Source organism: Hyaena hyaena, unplaced genomic scaffold, assembly GCF_003009895.1.
Source record: "Hyaena hyaena isolate Hyena2069 unplaced genomic scaffold, ASM300989v1 scaffold_121, whole genome shotgun sequence".
Classification (NCBI taxonomy): domain Eukaryota; kingdom Metazoa; phylum Chordata; class Mammalia; order Carnivora; family Hyaenidae; genus Hyaena; species Hyaena hyaena.
Window position 1 is genome coordinate 1,579,393 of NW_024080753.1, and position 11,715 is coordinate 1,591,107.

An 11,715-nucleotide genomic window follows, 5' to 3' on the forward strand; every position below is an offset into this window, starting at 1 on the left:
ATCTTGAAACCACAAGAGAGAGAAAAAAAAAAAAAACACAACTCCCTCTGTGTCACTTTAGGCTGTGCTGCGCTTACAAAGAATCTCAACGTCCCAACGCAGGAAAGTTTATTTCTAGCACGTTAACAATCTCATGTGGGTCTGCTATCTCCTCAGGGCGCCCCCTTCCCAGCTGTGACCCAAAGACGCAGGCTTCCAGGAGCAACGGTACGGTCTCCCGGTGGCTGCAGAAGACACAGGGAGTGGCCCTCAGCATCCTTCTGCTCAGGGATGAAGCCCTAAGCCCTAGCTTAGGGCTAGTCACACAGAGTCACCTGCATACTGTCACACACTGTCACTGGCCACGAATAGCTGCATGACCCCATTTAACTGAAGGGGGGCCAGCGACTATGGAGGAGCCGCAGATACTGAATGAATAATCAACATTTCGGCCACAACTTTCAATCAGTGATAACCAGAAACTCTCTCATTTATACCAAAAAAACAAAAACAAAACAAAACAAAAAAACAAAAAACAACTCTCCGGAGGTTAGCAGAATAGCCAGAAACACTAAAACTAAGCTAGGACCTTGCCTCGGGGTGTCAGCTTGGTCTTACAGATGCAAACCATTTCTTCCCTCCCATTCAATGTGTTAGCAGGTCCTTTCCTTTTCCATATTGTAAGTTTCAGCCTCTCAAACCGGTTTTATGTTGGGTTTTTTGTTGTTGCTGTTATTCCCTTGGGGCAAACTAATGGAATTCTGGCACCTGGCCTTGATACTTACAACTTTTCTAACAACTGGCGAAACATCCAAATAAGAAGAGAAAATGTCATCTCGCCCTAGAGCTACTGAGAACAAAGCAGACACCATAAAAGCGCTCTTGCAGACGCTAATGCTAACGAAGGAGACTTGCAAGAAGTGTGAGGTTTAGTAATTGCAGCTGTGGTCTCTGAAAGTTGTCTTTGACCTCCGAAAAGTCTATAAGCATCCTTCACTAATTATTTACTTAGTAATCGTTAATTCCTTAATTAGTAATGCTGTATCATCTTGGTAAAAATATTTAGGTTGACATTCTGAGCAGTTGACTACGAAGGTAAGGTTAGAGTATACGGTCCAGAGATCGTCAGTATGATCTGAGCCACCGAAAGGTGGTGTGGTTTTTCAGTGAATAAATAGACATGAGTCCATTGCCTTAGAAGCAGAAGCAGAAGCTCTATCAACAGGCAATTCAGCCCCGTGCTGGACGAAAGAAAAGCGGAAGGAGGAGGATTTTATATTTAGCGAGATGAGGATTGCACACTACCATCGGTAAACGTATCTGAATTTTGCAAAACAAAGCAATAAAAGCAGGAATTTCTGAAATTCCCTTTTCTAAGAGATATGTAATCAGCTGGGTTTTACTTACCAGTGTGGCCAACTTGATATCACAACCAGCTCTTGGCAGAGTATTTCTGCAGACAGAAGTTAAGTTCCTAGCCCAGGGCCCGGTAGCTGGTGACAAGCACGTAAACATAGAAAACGGAGAAGAAAATGGAGAATATTAATTTTAAAATATAAAATATATTCATATAATCATAGCATATACATTCTTTTGTCCCTTATTCTTCTTTTTAAGTTTGTTTGTTTGTTTTGAGAGAGAAAAAGGCAGAGCAAGTGGGGGAGGAGCAGAGAGAGAGGACGACAGACAATCCCAAGTAGGCTTCTCACCGTCAGCATGGAGCCCGAAACTGGGCTCGAACTCACAAACAGCAAGATCACGACCTGAGCCCAAACCGAGAGACAGACACTTAACCAGCTGAGCCACCCAGACACCCCTTTTTGTCCCTTATTCTTTTCACTTGTCATTATGCTGGAGAATCAACCACCGTTTATCAATCCACAATTAACTGATTATCAGGCTGCAGATTAACACCTACGGTATTTCTGGTTTGGAGCTATTTTAAAACCAATACTCTTATAAGCATTCTTGTACCCCTCTCTTGATGCACAGGGACATAATTTTCTCTAGGTTATGCCCTAACGAGCGACATTGCTGCGTCGTAGAATTTGCATCTCTTCAAATCTGCCGGAGAATGCCAAAGGTTTTCCTGAACAGCGGTATCAAATGATGCTCCCTTCAACGGGAAGTGAAAGTTCGTGGTGCACATTGACTCCAAAGCTTGATATTGTCAGACCTCTCTCCTCTGTGCTAAATCTGTTGGCTGGGTGAATGATACCTGAATGTTTAATGGTATTTGATTATAGTGTAATTTATCATTTAATCAGCTCAAGTTGAGAGACTTCATATATGTATTGGCCATTTGCACTGCCTCTCTGAAGTGTCTACTCAACACTTGTGTCCATTTTTTTTTATTAGCTTTTTTGATTTGTGAAAGGACTTTATACATCTTTGATATTAGCCCCTTCTCTCGCTGTGTCTCAAACATTCACTCTCTTTAGACTAACTGATGAAAGTCTTTAATGTACTTGTTTCTTAATCATTACATCGTTGAACAGCGTGTTTTGTATCTTATATTAAAAATCTTTCCTGAGGTGTCTGGGTGTTTCAGTCAGCTAAGAGTTGGACTCTTAATTTCTGCTCAGGTCATGACCTCATGGTTCATGAGATCAAGGCTCACATTGGGATTGAGATTCTTTCTCCCTCCCTCTTTGCATCTACCCCAATGGTGTTCTCTCTCTCTCTCTCTCTCTCTCAAAAGAAATAAACTTTAAAAAAACAATTATTTCCTGGAGCACCTGGGTGGTTCAGTCAATTGAACTTCTGACTCTTGACTGACTCTTGATTTAGCCCAGGTCATGATCCCAGGGTTGTGGGATCAAATCCCACATCCGGCTCTGTGCTGAGTGTGGAGTCTGCTTGAGATTCTCTCCCTCTCTCCGTTGGCCCCTGCCCCGCGCACTCTCTCTCAAGTAAATATAAAAAGTAACAATATTTCCCGGGGTGCCTGGCTGGCTCAGTTGGTAGAGCATGCAACTCTTGATCTCAGAGTTGTGGGTTCAAGCCCCATGCTGGGCATGGAGCCTACTTCAAAAAAATTAGATTAAAAAAAAAAAGAAAACAGAAAATATTTCCTTATACAGAGTGATGAAAATATTCTCCTATATTACCCTCTAAAATCTTCATGGTTCTCACTTTACCGCACCTGGAATTGACTCTTGCATATGGTGTCAAGATGCATCAGATTCGTTTTTATTTTATTACGTGGATTACCAGACACTGTTTATTGAACCATATGCTATTTATCGAAACGTCTTTCTTCTTCCAGTGATTTTCAATGACTTTTTCTTTATAAATGAGATACTCATGTAAGAATGGGTCTGCCTCCGGACCCACTTCTGTCTCTCTGGAATCTTTTTCTCTCCTTGTTTCAATTCCAAACTGTCACAACTGCTAAAGCTTTATATCAATCTTGGTCTCTGGTAGGGCAAGTCCCCTACCTCATTTTTCTTCTTAGAACTATCTTGGCTATTCTTAGCTCCTTGCAATTCCATATAAATTTTGCAGTCGATTTGTCAAGAGCTGGGAAAGAAACCTTCAGACCATACAAAGTCATTTGGAATGTCTCTATGTAGATAGATAAACATAGACACAGATATTCTGTATCAACTAAATTGCAAAATTTATTTATTAGTTCTAATTTGTCTATAGATTCTTCAGCATTTCCTGTGTACATACCTATAAAAACATCCACTTGGTTTCCTTAGTTCCTTTCTGGCTGAGAGCTTCAACACAGTGTCAGTGGTGACGGTGGGTATCTTTGTCCTGGTCTGGACCTCAGAGCTGAAGCTTTTAACTTTTCACCACGGAAAGGGATATTGCTGTGGCTGTCCACAGATACTCTACCAGATTAAGGAAGCGCTTTTTTTCTTATTAAATTTTTTAATGTTTATTTATTTTTGACAGAGAGAGAAAGAGCGGGGGGAGGGTGGACGGAGAGGGAGACACAGAATCCGAAGCAGCTCCAGGCTCCCAGCTGTCAGCACAGAGCCCGAAGCAGGGCTCAAACCCACGAGCCGTGAGATCATGACCTGAGCCGAAGTCAGACCCTTGGACACTTAACCACGTGAGACACCCAGGCACCCCGGGGAAGTTCTCTGTAATATACGTATGCTAGTTTCTGAATCACCAATCAGTGCTGAATTTAGCATCCCACTAAAATAATACAGGACTGCCAGTACCTTCCACAAGGTAGGCACAGAGCTCTTCGCCCAGGGCCCCGGGGTTATGAGAGCAGAGAAGAGGGACATCGCACCCCCTGGGATGGGAGGGAAGGAACCAGAGCTGTCTCTCCAGGGCCGAGTAGGTGCAAACCGGGCGAGAGGTTGCAGGGTGGGGGCTGTTAGACTTGAGGTGGGCGGGCTGGAAACCCCAGGGGGCAAGAATACCCTTGCCTGTGCAGCTCCGTGTGGTCACGAGGCGAACTGTGGGGTGAGAGCTGGGGGGACCGGGCTGGAGGGGCAGACTGAGGTTGTAGCAGGAGCCTCACACAGAGAGTCGTGACACCGAGGCTTTTCTTCCCAGGAAGCAACTTAATTCCTGCCGGCACCTCTCAGTTGGGTTCGTACCCAAAGAACTGAGCCCCGAGCACCCTGTGGCGTCATTTTTAATATATTTTTTCCTTCTTTGTCTCCCATATATAACACACAAACACGCAGTCTGATTACGTGGTCTCGTGTTACAAGGTCGTGAGGGAGGCTGTCATGTGCAAATAAGCAAGGTTGCCTTGAAATATTCTTTATTTTTTCTTTCCTTAGGGAGGGGACCCCACCACAAGGTCAGGCCATGGCGGACCCATCCTGCCAGGCTAGGAGCTTCGGAAAGGTTTTCATAAGGCAGGGGGGCAGCAGGCTCAGACGCACAGTAGGGAGACCATTTGGGAGGCTCCTCCCGACAAAGCATTGAACGCTGCGGCTTCTATTAGTTTTGAGTTCCTTCATCCTCGGGCGAGAAACGACAGAAGATGGTGCCCAAACCGCAGCTGCGCGGGTGGAGAGAACACACTCCCATCCTTCCAGCAAGTGCCCACGAGGCATCTGCGGGAGTGCACCCCGCACAGGTCGGACCGGCTGGCGGGGCGGCGGCCTCGGAGCCCACTGGTTACGTGTTCATCTGCCCCCCCTTTGCCCTGGATGCATGCATTTTCCTGAACATCAAAACCGAGGTGGACTGAACGTGTGCCTTTTCTTGGGTGAATGTCTTCTCCTGGCGTCGAGAGAAGACTCTCCTGTGGGTAAAGCGGCCACCGTGCATGAGATCAGGCCCTTGAATTTCCTGCTGGTTACAGGCGGGGCAGGTGGGAGCTGGCGTCCCTGTGGGGGAAGTTCAAGTTCATCACTGGCTGAGTGGGAACGAGAGTCCGTGCTGTGGTCGGATCTGTAGCGTTCAGTCACGCATCAAGGAAGCGTTTTCTTTTCTCCTATTCTTCACCCTCTGAATTTTCCTGTTTGAGATTTGACAGTTTCTCTCATGGAAATTGGTAGCATCTTTGCAACATTAAAGGTTTGAGGACAATGGAACCAAATATTAAGGACGCCAATAGTTTCTAAAAATTTTTATGAGCGGTTCTGTGCCTTATTTCATTCTAGTTAACATGGGAATTTAGCTAAGTAAAACTTGACTCACGTTATGAGACAACAAACTAATGTACAAACAGTCATCGCCCCCTAGAAATATAAAGCTTAGTAGGAAGGTGGAAGTTTAGTTCTGGTATTCGTCCATGGAGGAAAGCTGCAAGGTGATGACTTTGCTGGAAAAGGAAAAATGCAGACAGACAAACATAAAACCAGCAGGAGAAATCCCAGCCGCACCTCAAAGAGCAGCCAAAGCCAGAAAACTACTTCCATGCGTTTTGCTTCTGGGCTAATCGTGTTGATTGAGTTCCCCATGTTGGGTGGGGGGCGGGTAGACACCAAATTTCCTTAGTGTCATCTTGTAGAAGAGAACATGGGGGAGGAGGCAGCGATTGAGTTACACTTCGTATGGGCACCTGAGCCCGACCCGCCCGCGGTGCGGCTGAGCCCAGCTCATCTTGCTCACCCCGAAGGTCTCATGGCTATGGAGACAGTAAACGGTGCCATAGCAAAGCAGGGCTGTGGAGAGGGCCCCAAAGGGGGTTTATTCTGTGTAGCGTATTGAAAGTGTCCCTTCAGGCAGGTTTTGAGGTTTTTTAAAAAAACAGGTTTATGGAGGGGCACCTGGGTGGCTCAGTTGGTTAAGCGTCTGACTTCAGCTCAAGTCATGATCTCACAGTTCGTGAGTTCGAGCCCCCACATTGGTTGAGCTTTGTGCTGGTAGCACAGATCCCGCTTCGGATCGTCTGTCCCCTCCCCCTGCCCTTCCCCTGCTTGCACTCTCTCTCTCTTTCTCAAAAACAAACAAACAAACAAATAAATAAGTTTATGGAGAGAATTTTTATTAAGCCTTTATGGACTGGAGTCTTATTTCCCATCCATTTCTCAGTAGGCTCTGAGGAAAGGATAGATGGACTTATCTATGAAGAAGCAGGGTTCAACCCAATTCAATTTCAGAAAGTGGTTGTAGTTCACACAGAATGTACACAGCTGTGTTTGATCTGTAGGAAATTAAGAAATGAGCCTCACATGTTTCCTGCTCACTTTCCTGGCGCTAGGCCTAAATGGTGAGAGACACACGAAAGGGTATTTGATGTTCTTGACCAAGGGATCTGCACCCATCTGACCGAGAGCTCTGGAAACCTATTGGCAATTATTTTAAGACACGAAGGGATAGTGTCTGTTTGGGCACCCCCTCCCTTACACTGGATCACCCCAATTTCACAAGCGACGGGGTAAACTAAAGACAGAGAATGTTGATAGGATCATGCTTCATTTTGAAATTTCTCACTCCAGCCCCTGCCCCCACCTCCAAGGAGGTCAAGGTCAAAGAAGGCAAACGTGGAGAGGAAGGATTTAGGAGCCCATTGATGCTGCCTTTAAAATATACAATTTCATGGGGCACCTGGGTGGCTCAGTCCGTTAAGTGCCGACTCTTGGCTTGGGCTCAGGTCATGATCTCATGATTGTGAGATATTCTCTCTCTCCCCCACCCCCCTCCATGCTCTCTCTCGCTCTCTCTCTCTAAAAAAGAAACATCTGGATATTCTCCATGCAAGTCTATGAAAATCACAACTGCCATGTTACCTGTTACAGAAATGAATCCACTAAGTTGAATCCCTTAATTAAAATGGTAAACTTTTAAATTGATGGTCTTTTTTCTGTTGATGAGAGAGCCCTAAAATTTGCATCACCATCTAATAGGTTACTTGAGTAGGTTTGAGCAGATTTCTCAAACTTTAATGCTCCTGCTAATCATACAGGGATCTTGCTCAAATGGAGATTCTGACTCAGTAGGCGTGGGGTGGTGTAGAACATGCTGCCACAATGTGTGGGGTATGGATTTTGGCTGCTGTTGGCATCTCCCAGTCACAGAGCTTCAGGCTGTGCCCAAACTCTGCATCTCTTACCTGCGCCCCGTTAGTCAGAAGGACTGCAGGTGAGAGGGAGGAAAGCAGATGGATGTTTAAGAGACAGAGATAGAGAAGAGAGAGGAGGCTGGTGTGGTGAGAAGGCATGGTATGGGTGTCGGGTGGATTTGGGGTTAAAGTCTAGCCCTGCCACTTGCTAGTTTGACAACCTTTGGCAAGTTCATGTGTGCTCTTTGAGGCGGACTTGTCTCAGCTTTAAAATGGGTATTGGGGTCGCCCGGGTGGCTCAGTCAGTTGAGTGCCCAGCTCTTGGTTTCAGCTCCAATCATGATCTCACAGCTTTTGGATTTGAGCCCCGCATTGAGCTCTGCACTGACAGTGCAGAGGCTGCTTGGAATTTTCTCTCTCCCTGTCTCTCTGCTCCTCCCCTTCTCTCTCTCAAAGTAAATACATAAACTTAAAAAAAATAAAATGAGTATGATAATCCCCACCTCACAAGACGTAAACAGCATGTTCACACACCACTGTCACTGTTCTGAAGAGTGTCAACATCACATGGATATCGTCCAGGTCCTGACGATGGAGCAAGGTGTCCCTTACTGTTCTCCTCTGGCCACGTGCGATCCAACCAAAATACATCTCAAACAGGCACTTGCCTCTTCCCCATGGTCTCCTCCGACGTCGTTGACTGCCCACCTGTGCCCTCCACAGGGACTCCGTTCCGTCTTGCCGCAGTGCCTTGGGGAAGACGGGCAACACCTAATCTCAACTTCTTTCCAGGAGGGGTAGACTCTGTGAGACAAGTAAGCACGCTCTTGATAAAACTGATGGCCTCTCTTAGCAAGAGTTCAATATAAAAGCTCTCAACACCGGTAGGAATGAGAAAGCGTACAGGCACTGAAAGAGAGTAAATGCCCTTCTCCTAAAATGTAAATGACACTGGATATGGAAAGTCCCGGTAAACTGTGGCTCCTACACTGGTCGTTTCCCGTTTAGTCCCAAACCATTGCCACACTGAAGAATGGAGTGTGCAATGCTCTCTCTCTAATCCCAAGGTTTGCTTGACACCTTCCTGCATATTCTCTCTCTTCGCATCTTTTTGTGAGTCAAGACTTTGTTGAGTTAGGGCCAAGCTAGCAAAAGGAGCTCAGAGCTATATTTGCCAGCAAAACACCATCAGCTGTCGTCTATGGAATCATGTGCTTGAGCAGAAAATACCAGAATGCCGAGTTAGCACGGCACAGTCCATTCTCAGTGATCTGCAAATGGATTAACCACTTTGAAGAACGTTCCTGCTGACCCCAGCGTTTTCTGATTCCCTTCCATCCAGCCGGGTTCTAGGACTGTCCAGAAGCAGGACAAGGCGAAGACCACAGAGCAGAGCACACGGGAAGCCAGGCCAAGTGCACGCATTCTTGATAAGGAACAAGCGGACTTGGTGTGAAAGCAAATATGTAATCAGCACCTTCTTCTTGATACGATGTACTTTCCGGATGAGAGTTCCGAAGCAAAACGACACAACTGCTTTCATTCAAATTTAGAAGTTGAATGTGAAAATGGGCGATGCCCTTTTGCTAAACTAAAACATTGACATCGGTTTAATAATAGAAAAATGTACTTGTGAAGTTGTTTGGTTTCTTTTTTTTTTTTTTTTTAATTGCTGGTCTATTCTATTTTCCTTTTCGAGCATGCTGAGTCATTGCTAGTTTTCATTAAACGGTTCATTATTGTAACGAACCAATCAATAAAATCGTGCGGCCTAAAATAATGAGAATGTATTGAAAGGCTTCCCAGCTACTGCTACTGGGCTGTTTTCAGTTGATGGCACAAAACCAGAATCTGGGCAAGGTTTCCACTTTCTGTGAGTGTATCTGTGCCTGCTGCGATCAGGTCTGAGTTCAGCTGTCTCTCACACAGTGGTGGGGAAGGACTCAAGGCTTCTCTTTTCTCTTTCCAGCCCACCACCAGCTGTCTCAACCTCTTTGTCGCCTGTGCCTTGTTCAGTACAGTCTATTGTCATGCGGCTTTCACTTGCACGATGCCGTGGTCCCGTAATATTGTTCTGGTCTCTTCTCGTTGGCCCAAGCCATGAAAGACGTGAAAGAAATACAATGAAAGTAGTAAGCACATCATTCTGCAATGCTTTTTATTTTGTCAAATCAGAATCTCAGTTTGCAAAATGACTTATGACTCTGAAGCCTTCTTGTGTAACAAGGCATACTATCTCTGCTGAAGAGAAAATGTGTCTTTATAACATGAGTACAATGCTAATTATAAGCCAGCTGTCATTTTCACAACACCAACCTCAAGTTTCCAGAGAGGCTTAGCAACACATTCAAAGTTCAATGCTGTCACTTCAAGGCAGGGATCACTTGGTACAAACAAAACTGTCAACACATCTCAGGAACCTCAGGGCGGAAGCTGGTTTCCAGTGTGAGTGTATCATCCACGTGACTTTCGAGAACGTAGCATTTTCAAGAAGGTTGTCTCTTGAAAAAAATGTATTTTTCAAATTCTCTTGGAATCATTCCAGCCACAGATACCGACATGTCGTAAACACTAATCTCTGTCATCTTCACTGGTCAGCAGAGGAAACAGGCCGGAGAAGAGAGGAGCCTGGCTCAAGGGCGCACGTGACGTGGCTGGAGCTCAGGCTGAGCACCGTGGGTACCCTACCCGTATCCCGTGAAGCAAGTGTCAAATATACAAAATGATGATGTTAAAAGATACTTACTTGGTTTTAGTTCAGGGTGTTTTTTGTTTTTTTTTTTAATATATATTCTGTGTCTCCATAAAAACATGAAAACTTGGAGTTCCAAGTTAACACTATCAATTCATGGAGAATAATTTTGTTTCTACGCTGCAATCAGAGCTCCCTCTAATGGCTGTTTATTCGGACAGCAAATTCTTCAGGAAATGAAACACCCAGGTTGTTTTAGAACCAAGGACGTTTTTTTATTATTGTTGTTTCATGAGTCATTATTTGCCTTTGCGATTAGATCATCTGTACCCACTTCAATCTACAGGTTCTAAAAGCTGCAACTTTCCAACGTCTGAAAATCATATCAGTATAAGTGAAAACAAAACTTACTTGATGTAATGTTTAACTGCACATGTCAGCTGGATGGAGCTACCGAATGCCGGTATTTGGTCAAACGTTATTTTGGGTGCCTGTGGGTGTTTGGGGGTGAATTTAACATTTGAGTGGCAGACTGAGTAAAGTAGATTGCCCTCCCTAATGTGAATGGGCCTCAACCCATCAGTGAAGGCCTAAATGGAACAAAGAGGCTGACCTCTCTTGAGTGAGAGAGCGCTCCTGCCTGGGTGCAGTTTTGCCTGCCTCCTGGGCCCACTCGGAACACCGGCTCTTCCTGGGGCTTGGGCCAGCATTTGGGTTGAAACTTAACCTGTCAGCTCTCAGGCCCTCAGACTCCGACGAGATGCACCATCGGGTCTCCTGAGCCTCCGGCTTGAAGCTGCAGGTCTTGGAATTTGTCAACCTCTATAATCATGTGAGACGTGTATATGTACACACACACGCACACACACACACACAATCCCTTGGTTCTATTTCTCTAAAACACTTGATTTCAAGGTGTTTTTAAAAACCTAAAAATTTGAAAATCCTTGGATCCTTCTCCCACCGTCAACAACCGCGCAAGGAAGCTCTCCCTGAAGCATGGGCCTTCCTTCCGTCATAGACGGCCTTGACTAATTCGTTGTCAAGTCACGCTGACACGGAAGAGCACAAAAAAAATGAGCTCTGCGATCATTGCTTTTTGAAAGTACCATATGAAACTAGGGGCGCCTGGGGGGCTCAGTCGGTTAAGCGTCCGACTTCGGCTCAGGTCATGATCTCACGGTTCATGGGTTCGAGCCCCGTGTCGGGCTCTGTGCTGACAGCTCAGAGCCTGGAGCCAGCTGCGAATTCTGTGTCTTCCTCTCTCTCTGCCCCTCCCCTGCTCATACTGTCTTTCTCTCTATCTCTCAAAAATAAATAAACATTAAAAAAATAAAAAATGAAAGTACCGTATAAAATAATACAAAATATAAAAGTATATTCAATAAAAGTAATATCAACTCTGGAGATACTGCATTTGACGTTTTACATTTAGTATCACATTTTATTAGATCGTCACAGCAATCCTGAGAAAAAGACAGAGGAAATGTCCTGAGCTTAATATGCAGATCTCATCCCCCAAATAGTAACGGACCTCTAAACTGTGCCTTTTCCATTCTAACCACATCACTCTGGGTCGTTCTCTGCCGCAAACCGGTAAGATGGCATCCCC

General features: G+C 45.2%; 1 non-coding gene across 1 annotated transcript; it reads left to right on the forward strand.

Moving 5' to 3' along the window:
* The first annotated feature begins 2,924 nt into the window (after nt 1–2,924).
* On the forward strand, nt 2,925–2,997 carry TRNAK-CUU. Its single transcript has one exon. It is a non-coding gene; the product is annotated as a tRNA-Lys (tRNA).
* The last annotated feature ends 8,718 nt before the right edge of the window (nt 2,998–11,715 follow it).